Below are 10,742 nucleotides of genomic sequence, written 5' to 3'. Positions count from 1 at the left end.
TTTCTGCATTAATTGTCCTTTAAATATTTATCAGAACTTCAATATCTTCTACCTGGCTTGTAAATACTTCTAAAACTGATAAAACTCTAATATAAATTAGCTTAATTATCACTAAAAAATAAAGGTTTACTTTTTAATTGGAAACCTATCTATTTAATTTATATTTTTAACATAACACAGGTTTACAAAAGCTGATGGCTCCGTTGACAATTATTTTTCTAAATAAACATTTCAAAACCAGTTAAGTTTATCGTCAAAGGTGAGTGTGTCATTATTAATTGTTTATATTGATTTATTCTTGTTATATTCTGTGTCTGAAATAGACATTTAGAATGCCCGAATGAATCTTGGACGAGTGCATACGATTTGATTGCTACTCTCCGATTAAAATCTGAACATCGATCAAGTCCGGCTTTAAAACGTAGTGGTTGGTTCGATCGCTTACCAGGATTGAAGTCCCGAGCTCGATTCTTCGACCGTTGACAGAAAATATTTAGTTTAAAAGTCGTTTTGCACTGCAAAGCTTCGCTCTCCCCAGACTGGCACCTGGAGGGTAGGACTAATATTCTTACCTTTTCACGCCACGCACGGTATTTGATTGTGTCTATTTATAATATGACTATTTTCAATCCAACATAAGATCGACCTGCGTCCGCGCGTGTCTGCGCCTGCTCCATCACTGCTAACTTTACACATTTAAACCAGAATAATCAATTTAATTCAAATTAATTATTGTTTTCCATTATAATTTTAATTACCTACTCATAATCTAAAAAATTACAGCAATTTATACATTTAATGATGGTGATAATAAAAATGGTTGTAGTATTAGAATATAAATATTGCATTTTATGTGGCATCATATTTATCAAATCGGTTAAGGGATTGATCCATAATTGAAAATATCATCATTGCCATTTAAGAAGAATCTCATTTACCTCAAATGACCCACTTGAAACATCGAAAGCCAATGAATCATCATTATTGTCCTCGAGTTCATCAACAATATGATCGACATTCCAAATTTTTTGCTCAATACCAATTATATGTCAAATGAAATTATTCCAATGGTCTGGTGTAACTCTTTCAATACCTTCTTGCATAAGTGTTTTCACATCACTTATATTGAAATTGGTATTGTTAACTTTTATGTGGTGTTTTATCATCGACCGCATCAATTCTATTGGGCTAAATTCGCAACGATATGGGTGTAATCAAAACACAGTTTTATTTGCTTCTTCGATCTAATTGCATTTTTATCGAAATCGCCGATTTTCGAAAATATGCTCAATCACCGTCTCTTTTTACTGGCTGATTTGACTTCATCGGTTCTTGAATATCATAACAAAGTACATTTTACGGAATGCACCCTAATACCAGTCTGCTCAAAAATTGTGTGAATGGCTCAAGTTTACGAGATATCAGGGTTCGCAGATTTATATTTTTAGAAATATTAATAATCATAGTGCGTTGAGTTTTGTGTACCACATATAAAAAAATAATAATATTAATCAACACCAACATTTCGTTATTTTATAAAGTACAGTATCTATATCATTCATCTATAAAAATGCATAATTATTACTATTCGAAAGCTTACATGTCCTTTTTTGTTCTTTACAATTGGTGATAGTAAATTATAACAGATCGGTTTAATATTCATTTTATCTCAGAGTCTGAATAGGCAATCTCGAAAATCAAGCGCTACGTGAGACAGTCGACGAGTTACTGAAGTATTATAGATGCCGCGCCGTAGCCATGAGCACCGCGGGTGAAGCTAACGTAGCGAGAAGAGAGATATGCCCAGGACGAACCTAATTTCGTACTGCAGTAGGTTAATCTTATTTTGAATTGATCGTGATCAAGGTTTATCTGATCGTGCCGAGTATTTCTTGACTGTCTTCGTCCTATATCACCATTCTGTCTGACAATATAAATAATGTTATTAGTATGCTCTCATAAAATCTGCATTCTACACTTGTTTAACGTAAGTGCGAGTAAACAAACAATAATTAAATTTTGTCGCGTAGTTTAAATGACTTTTTACTATTTTAATATGAGTATTCTTATAAGAAATCTAAAATACATCATTTGGACTGAATCCAGTAAGACGATGCTACGAGAGCGATGAATCTAGTTATTTGTTTACAAAACTAAGCATCAAACTGTCGTTTTATTAAAATACCGTTATTTAAATTTTTAAAATTGTAATGAACTTTCACCAAGAAATTACGCATCAATGTTTTCAAATACCCAATAAAAATAACCTAGGCTAATTTCTAATTACCCTTTCGACTATCTTTAGAACTAATTCAAGTTCAATCGAGGTATTAAATAATAATGCGCACGCTTTGATAACTCATCAGACTAGTTTATGAATGAAACGTACGTTTTTCCTTAGCAGACCTTGAGAGAGATTTTGTTTGTTACCCATGTCGCCATTATAATATTATGTATGACCTTTCAAGCGCGCATCTAAATACAACTGACGTAATAATATTACACGACATCTACTTACTTATCCTAAAATAAAGGTAAATGTGGAATTAAATACTCTCTTCAGATTAAATCCAATTAAAGTTTTTAATATGGTGTACCTTAGAAACGTAGGTACTTTAAAAAAAAAAACGTTATTCGTTTATCAAGAATCACAACTTGTTTGTGTTATTTACATAACATTATTGGTTTTTTTTCAAATCTGATATTTTCATATTTATCTTGATTTCTGAATTGAGGATTTTAGGTGATTTTTGAGTTGCATATTTTAATTGATTTATCGAGCAATTTTATTTTTTTTGGAATTTCTTTTTTTCCATTTTTAAACATATTTTTATTCCTCTTATTATTCGATATTCATATTATAATATAGTGATAGCTTCAGAACAGGGGTGCTATTTTAAAACTTCTCGCGGGGGCAGAGAGTGGTTTATTTGTGGATAGGTATTTTTGCATGCGACCACACTGATGATTCAAATTTTATTTTATTAAAATAATATTTCCTTGTAATTTTATATTGGGTCCTTTTTTAATTAAATGTATTTTTTGTATTACAAGTAAATTAAAGATACTATTTTTTGTCAAATACGAGTATTTTGGTACTGAAATTGAAACAATATCTACGTCTAATGATGCATAAAGCACCATTATTGAAACCCTAGGTGCAGTATTTATCGTTAAATCATGACGATGATAATTATTATTACAAATATAGACAACTTATATGACAAGCTATTTTCGTGTCTTAAGATGTTAAGGACACTTTCCAAAAAAGATTCTACGAAATATAAAATTAAAACTTGCGTGAAGTTATAAGTAAAGAAATTTACTAAATGTTTTTAAATATTTGTACAAAACCTCTTACCGACCTTTTTATGTCTTTTTAAAACGCACCCGTTTCTTCATCAGGACATTAATTAAACCTGCATACAAAATCCACCATACACCTTTAACATAGTTGTTGCCTACATAGGCGGTCGCTCACTAAAAGCATGGCATGTTGGTTTTATATGTTTGTGCAACAACTATGGTGAAGGAGTATATTGGGTTTTGCATGTTGGTTTAATTGGTATCCTGACGAAGAGTCAGAAGCGTCTCGAAACCCGTAGATATAGAAAAATTGGAAAGTGGTTATATGCAAATATTTAATAACATTAACTTAAATAGGTGCGAAGGTTGTCACGGTTGCTGTTACCAATATGATTCTTTTTTGGGTGATACCGTGTGTGTTGGATTTGTTCCGACGTTTCGGATAGCATTGCAGGGGCCACCTTTAGGGTAAACTGTGTGTTTTGTGAAAAAAGTGTGTGTTTATCTAGAAATTTACCAACCGCTCATGTAAACACATACTTTTTTCTACAAAACACACAGTATACCCCGAAGATGGCTCCTGCAATGGTAGCCGAAACGTCGAAACAAATCCAACACACACGGTATCGTTCAAAAAAAAAACATATTGATTTACTAAAATGTTAATAAAAAACAATTTGTTTTTTAATCACATACAAAGGATTTATGAAAATGATTTAGTGATTTAGTAATGATTTTTTTTCGAAACATCACTTCACTCGTACAGTTTCATACTTTTTTCAAAAAAGCAATACATGCCATAAGAACTAAGGGTGCAAATGCGCGCTCACTTGATTTTGAGCGCTAGTTGCATAAGGCAATTCATATTGCCTTCAATATTTGGTTACTTGCGAAATATTACAAATTTCATCGAAAATTGAACGAACCCGACGTCTCGCATGGATCGCCATTTTACAACGACTACCTTATGGAGACAGACGTACATATTTAGTATATAAAGATATGTCGGAATAAATGTCCAATCGCATTTGTTAATGAAAACATTGCGTCACGCGAGAGTAAGTTCAGTAAATAATGAAATCGTGCCACTGATGTTTCGTGACGCAAAATGCTACACGGGTATACCCAAGTTCCTATTGGCGAAATTTTTAAAAATCATTTGAGTGAAGAGGAAAGATAAACCCGCGTGAGCAAACATAACCTTTCAAAACAGTCATTGCATTTTCTACATCTATGTTTGAAGATGAGTCTGTGTTGAAATGACAGTCAAAATTCAGGCACACGCGGATTTCCTAGAGCAAGTTGATTGAGACCAGAACCTCAAACAGGGGTGCCGTCATTTTCAGGACAGCTGTCATGGCGGTAGAAACCGTTGCGGAACATATTTTCAACAAATCAAATAAATCAGCCTGTGGTCCCGAAGCTAGTATTGCGGGCTCACGGATCAGAGGCCCGAGGCTCGAACCCCTTTATACTCCAACTCGATTTCCATTTTAGAAAACCATTAGAACGGTGAGGTATTTACAACTCGTCGAAAATGGCCACCGAAATTTAAATATTTGGGTAAATCATGGGAATGCCTACATTTTTTTATTTTTGAAAAATATTTTCCGTGAAGCGGTGAACATTTTAATGTGTTACAAAAATTACGGAATTTTAATTGATTTAGTAATAAAATCATGATTATTTCGCTTTAATCCTGAAATGCACACTCGGCTGCTAGATTTATCACGTATTTTTTAAACATCTCAATCTCTTTCAAATTATGGTGTTAGACTTTCGATGACTCCTCATTTTCCAAATATGCTAAGTATGTCTAGATTGTTTATTTTTTGCCGCAGTATATCTCAGTTTTATAAAATTATATTAAGTTAATAAAATCAAATGATCACGGCCGCTAGATAACGGCGCCCCTCTCTTTATGTAAACACCTCTTCTGCCTCTGGTCATTGTTAAGGCGGCCGTCTCGCTACGCCCACCGCATCACGGCGTATGTATAATGGCCGCTTTATAAATGGCCCCACATTCTCACGAAACCATAGCTTTAAGAAAAGCAAAAGCTTGGTTATTTATAAGATACAAAATAACTACAGGTCCGTAATAATAATCATCATCATACCCGTGTGCGCATCCAGTGGTGCATTGTGTCCTATTTTTATTTATTTCTACAATTACCTTTACTACTTTAACCATGTATGATAAACCTCATGCGATAAGTCCTTGTGATTTATTACTGTTACGATATCTTCTAGGTCCTCACCCAGACTTCTGCATCACGCCTCTAGATGCATTCGCTCTAAGTTGAAAATGGAACGATGCATCAACAAATGAGTGGTCATCACATGAATAGCTATTGGTTTCTGAGAGCTTAAAATGGTGAAAATAGCGCATGAAACCTTCGTGGCCTGTGTGGATTTGAGTCAGTTCCACCAGTTATGCCGAACGCTCTCAATGTGGAACGGAAGGTCTGTTGATGCCTGTCAACATTCCGGCTTCTCCTGAATGAGTTTTATGTGGTTTCCTCTTCTTAAAGCAAATGCAAAGAAGTTCCTTAACAAGGCCACACCCGATTATCCCACCAGATCCTCACACTAAAGTCAGAGTAATTAGAAGGAACATACCTTCTGCACTTAATATTAGCCTTGCACATAATAATCAAGGCAAAAAATAAGTAACTCAAGTGTAAAAAAAAATAATTAAAAATCCAGTGGTGCATACAACACAAAATTCGTGATTCAATTGCAGCGTCCCTTGATCAGTTTTCTGTACATAGAAGGTAGTGTGGTAAGTCGGTACCAGTCCGGGGGCAATGAAAAATCTCAATGTTGAAACACCTTTAAAACAAATATTTCAGTTGAACCGGCCGGGAATCGAACCTGAAACCTCAAGAGTTATAAAATATGATCTTGCACATATCATTAATGGGTAATTTTAATCTACTCCCATTCTAGCTCCCTAAACATTCCTAAATGAAACAAAAACAAAAAATGAAAAATTTATTCTCATTACTATCATCATTATCTTATTTGCACCTACTGGTGCATAGGACACTACATTGGTACACCGCTCCCAGCGCAACTTGATATTTTTTGTTAGTTTTTTTAAGTCTTAGGGAAAGCGCTCGTTGGTCAATAAATAAAAAAGTAAAACTAAGCCAAGAAGTTTCGTTAATATTTTATATCAAAATCGTTAAACATTTGAAACTTTTATCCTTTTTTAGTTTTTCAATTAAACGTTTCCTTAAATGTAAGAATAATATTTATATGAATCATTCTGCGTGATAAAATATTTTTTCATACAGAATTTTATTACTCGAGTAGGCCATGGATTAATTATTGAAGATTCCCCTCAGATCGAAAACATATCTAAATGGTATTCTAGCATGTTCTCATTAAGAAAGTATTTATTGTGTACATTTAATAATATTTGAAATCATTATTAAATACAGCTTTTGACCTGTACATGGTTAAATGTCACTCTCATGAGTCGTATTATTACGATGATTTATCTCATTCGAGTATTGCGTAAACGTGCATGATAATAATTTATACATTTAAATCCATTCCGTACTGATCATCAACTGATTACATTCATGAAACCCATTGTAAAAACATATTAACAATTCTACAGATATGTTAAAACAGAGATGAGAGAACATTTTAGAGAAGGTAATATGGAAGTATAGGTATTACCGAGGCTTATTACCTGTCATGGGCTGGTTTACGTGATCACTTTACATACTCTATAACATGTACCATTTTTAACATCAATATTTTTTCTGAACTTTTCCGTCCGTTGACTTTTCAGGCGTTGCCTAGTAGGAGAAATAATTTATTTATTTATTTATGCTTTATTAAGTTAGTTCATAAATCTTAAGAACTAATACAAACTTTTGATAATATGATAGTTTTCTTATAAAAATTTAATTAATTTGAAATATTTTTTTATTTTCTATCTTCTTTATTTCTTTAGGCAACTCATTGTACAGGTTCAATCCCTTGTATAATGAGGTTTCAGATTCTGTTTTTCTCCTCATTGGTAATCTTATCTTTTTTTTATCCCTTGTTTCATATGTACGACATTTAGCCAGTCAACACCTCAGGTTCATGGTATAGAAGACAATGTTCATGAATTTTTGCTCCTATAATAAATAATGAACAGTTATAATATTTTTGTGTAACATAAAAAAGAGAAAATAAAATATTCTGTAAAAGATTACATGTTTTTTTTTTCATAGCAATTAAAAAAGGAAAATATAAAAATATAAAAAAAAAACATTAAAATATTCCTTATTATTAAAGGGCAACAAAATATATCATAGAAAAAAAGAGTTCATTTCTTTAGTTTGAATCCAGTAAAGTGCGTGTTTTTTAAAAGAAGGTAAATTTTGAAAGTTTGGAATCAATGAAATATTATCAGTAAAAAAATAATTTAAAGTTTTTAGGCCTATAAAATATGCATGTCTCTGTGCGAGCCTCGTTTTAAAATGTGGTATTTCTAACACAAGATTCCTTCTTTGACTTGATCTATTTGAATTACTTGTAAATAAATTTTGGTTCTTAAATATATATTTTAAACATTGAAAACAATATATTTTTCTTATGTGTAAAAGTTTAGCTTCTTGGAACAATTGGAAAGAGGGAAAAGTGCGATTTTTGTAAAGCATTATTTTTAATATAAATTTTTGAACAGTTTCTAATGGTTTAATATGGTTGTTGTAAGTTCCCCCCCATCCAATTATTCCATAGGAAAGCGATGACTGTACAAGTGCATAATATACTATTTTAATCGTATTTAGCTGGGCGTAAATACTTAGTCGTTTGAACAGATAGGTTAAATATCTTAGTTTATTAACAATTACTTCAAGATGATTAGTCCGTTTAAGTTATTTTGATATTTTCTAGTATTTCGACGGGCTGTGGTTTTGTGGGCAGTACTAGAGACTGGGATCGAATGTCCGAAGTTTGAACTTCACTCTACCACGATTTGTTTCTCATTTTCTATCACCATAGTTTACGACTAAAAGAAAATGAACGCTTGTTGAAATTTTTGGTAAATCATAAGAACACAGTTATCTTTTTTAATTAACGAAATTAAAAAAAAACATGTTAATTATTATAATGATGGAAAGGAAAATTAAGACTTTCCATTCAAAATTCATTAATGCAACTCGATGATTTATTCTGACAGCGGTATTTGACACTGAAAATTGTTTGACATGATTAAAATTATATTTCTTAATTGTTATTACGCTGATTCTTCGTATTTTTTCACGACAAACTAAAATGTCTAAGTGACGATCGTTTTGCAAATATTTCCTAATGTCTTATTTTAAGATTCACACCTTCTCTATCCACAGCGTCAATCTGGCATTTATATCATAAATAAAATCTTCTGTAAAATGTCATATCACCATGCATAGATGCATGGGGCGTTATTGTAAAATAAAAATACTACCTAATTATTCTAAACAAGGTAATGGAAATTATTTCAATTTAATAAAACGTTCTTATAGAAAGTTAAAAATAATGGTAAACTGTGCATAATCGTTTTTTTGGACGAATCGCCACTGCCAGAGAGGTATTTTTCAATATAATTAAAAGTTTTTATTTTTAAAATTAGTTTATTTTTAACGAACCAGTTACATTTAAAATTAGGTGGATGCTTAAATGATTCATAATTAAATAATTAATCATTAATTTATAAATTCCCGCTACTTTGTTTGTACTGTTCCTGAATTGGTACTTGAAACGTAAGACATCACCCTATCTTTAATATTTATATACGCTGCGATTGGAGAGCCAATGCAGTCCATTATGATTTGAGACATGATGTGTATAATAATACCTCTGTTATAAACACGCTACGTAAAAGATACATACTTATAGAATCGTAAAAATAGTAAACAATTCTCAAGTCCACCGGTCTTCGTTTCGAATATTTAACTACAGATAAGAATGAAATATTATCGGAAATGTCAAATATATATCAATCCACTTGTCATGTCTGAGGATGGTGATCACTCCATAGTTCGAGCAGTCTCACTGCAGCTGGAAAGGTTCTGTAAGTTAAGGACATCATAGTGTACCTTCATTATGACGTCATAGTTAAAAATAAATTCTCCCGAGCGATTACGAAGATACAATACCGGACCTTTATCTTCATGTTTTAGGTAGGTAAATCGATATGTACCAAGGGAACGCGTACGTCACGGGACACAAATCTACGCACAAAAGTGACATATTTTTATTATGAAGTCATAGTTGAAGATAAATTCTCCCGAGCGCTTACGAATATACACTACTGACCCCTTATCTTCAAGTTTTGAGGCAGGTACATCGCCGTACCGAAGGCTCAAGTACCTCACGATACACATATCTACTCATTAAAAGTTACCAAAATTTTCGCTTAGTTACGATTTATTTAAATTTTTAATCGTTCTGAGGTGGCCGCATTTTTTCTTAAAAGGGTATTTTAAATATAAAAGAGAATAAGATAATTTTTAAGGCGAATGAAATTTTGAGGAAACTGTTAGTTTTCAAACCGAACGGCTAGATGCTGCCACATCAACATATAGCAGTATGCACCCGTTTGGTTTTAAAACACTTGGTAATAAGAGCAGGTGCAGCTTTGTTAGCATTAAGCATCTATGTGTTTTATAATTTAAAGTTAATATTCCACGCAGCTTCGCCTCGTCCTTCGAAGTCCATATGACCTTATTTCTCCGACAGATATCCTGATAATATAGTTTTTTTTTGTATTTTGAATTTTTTATGGATATACAATGCTCAAAAACTTTAGGATCCTCTTCTCGCACATGACGTGACGTACCATACTCGTACTACTTTAGGTCCAATTTCTGGAGTAATGCGTCTGACGCTTTTTGAGGAATACACAACATTCTTTGCCAAAAAGAGTTGTATTTTCACCACATTTCAAAAGTTCGATTTGCTGATAAGGTACTTATTTATAAAATTGTAAAGTAAAATATAGGATTGCTAAAAAAGGAAAAATGAAAACACCATAAAAAATTCCTTCTTTTTCTCATTTGCTTCACTTCAAAAAAATGATTTAAACTTTATGAGAAACTGGTTATCTCAATTTCTTTTTGAATTTACCGTACTGTCTCCCGTTAAAATGTTAATGTACCGTCAATCGGTGGAAATTTGAAATTTTAGGGATAAAGTGTAAATTATAGGGACACTTTTGTCCGTCATATGTTTTAAGCCATCGCTCAAGGGAAAAGATTTTATTTTATTTATAAAGTTATTTTGGTCTTGTAAAAATGAGTTTTAATTTGAGATTATTCAAAAAAGGGTTTTTTTTTCTTGATCTTTTTTAAATTTGTTTAAAACAAAAATTTTCGTTGTTCAATATTTTTTTTCTTAAATCTCTTTAATAATTTGCACGTTGTTCCCACAGCATTTCGAATTTCC

This window comes from Micrasema longulum, unplaced genomic scaffold, assembly GCF_059751315.1.
Source record: "Micrasema longulum isolate JH-2025_06_02 unplaced genomic scaffold, ASM5975131v1 h1tg000253l, whole genome shotgun sequence".
NCBI lineage: Eukaryota > Metazoa > Arthropoda > Insecta > Trichoptera > Brachycentridae > Micrasema > Micrasema longulum.
This window is presented reverse-complemented; position numbering follows the sequence as displayed.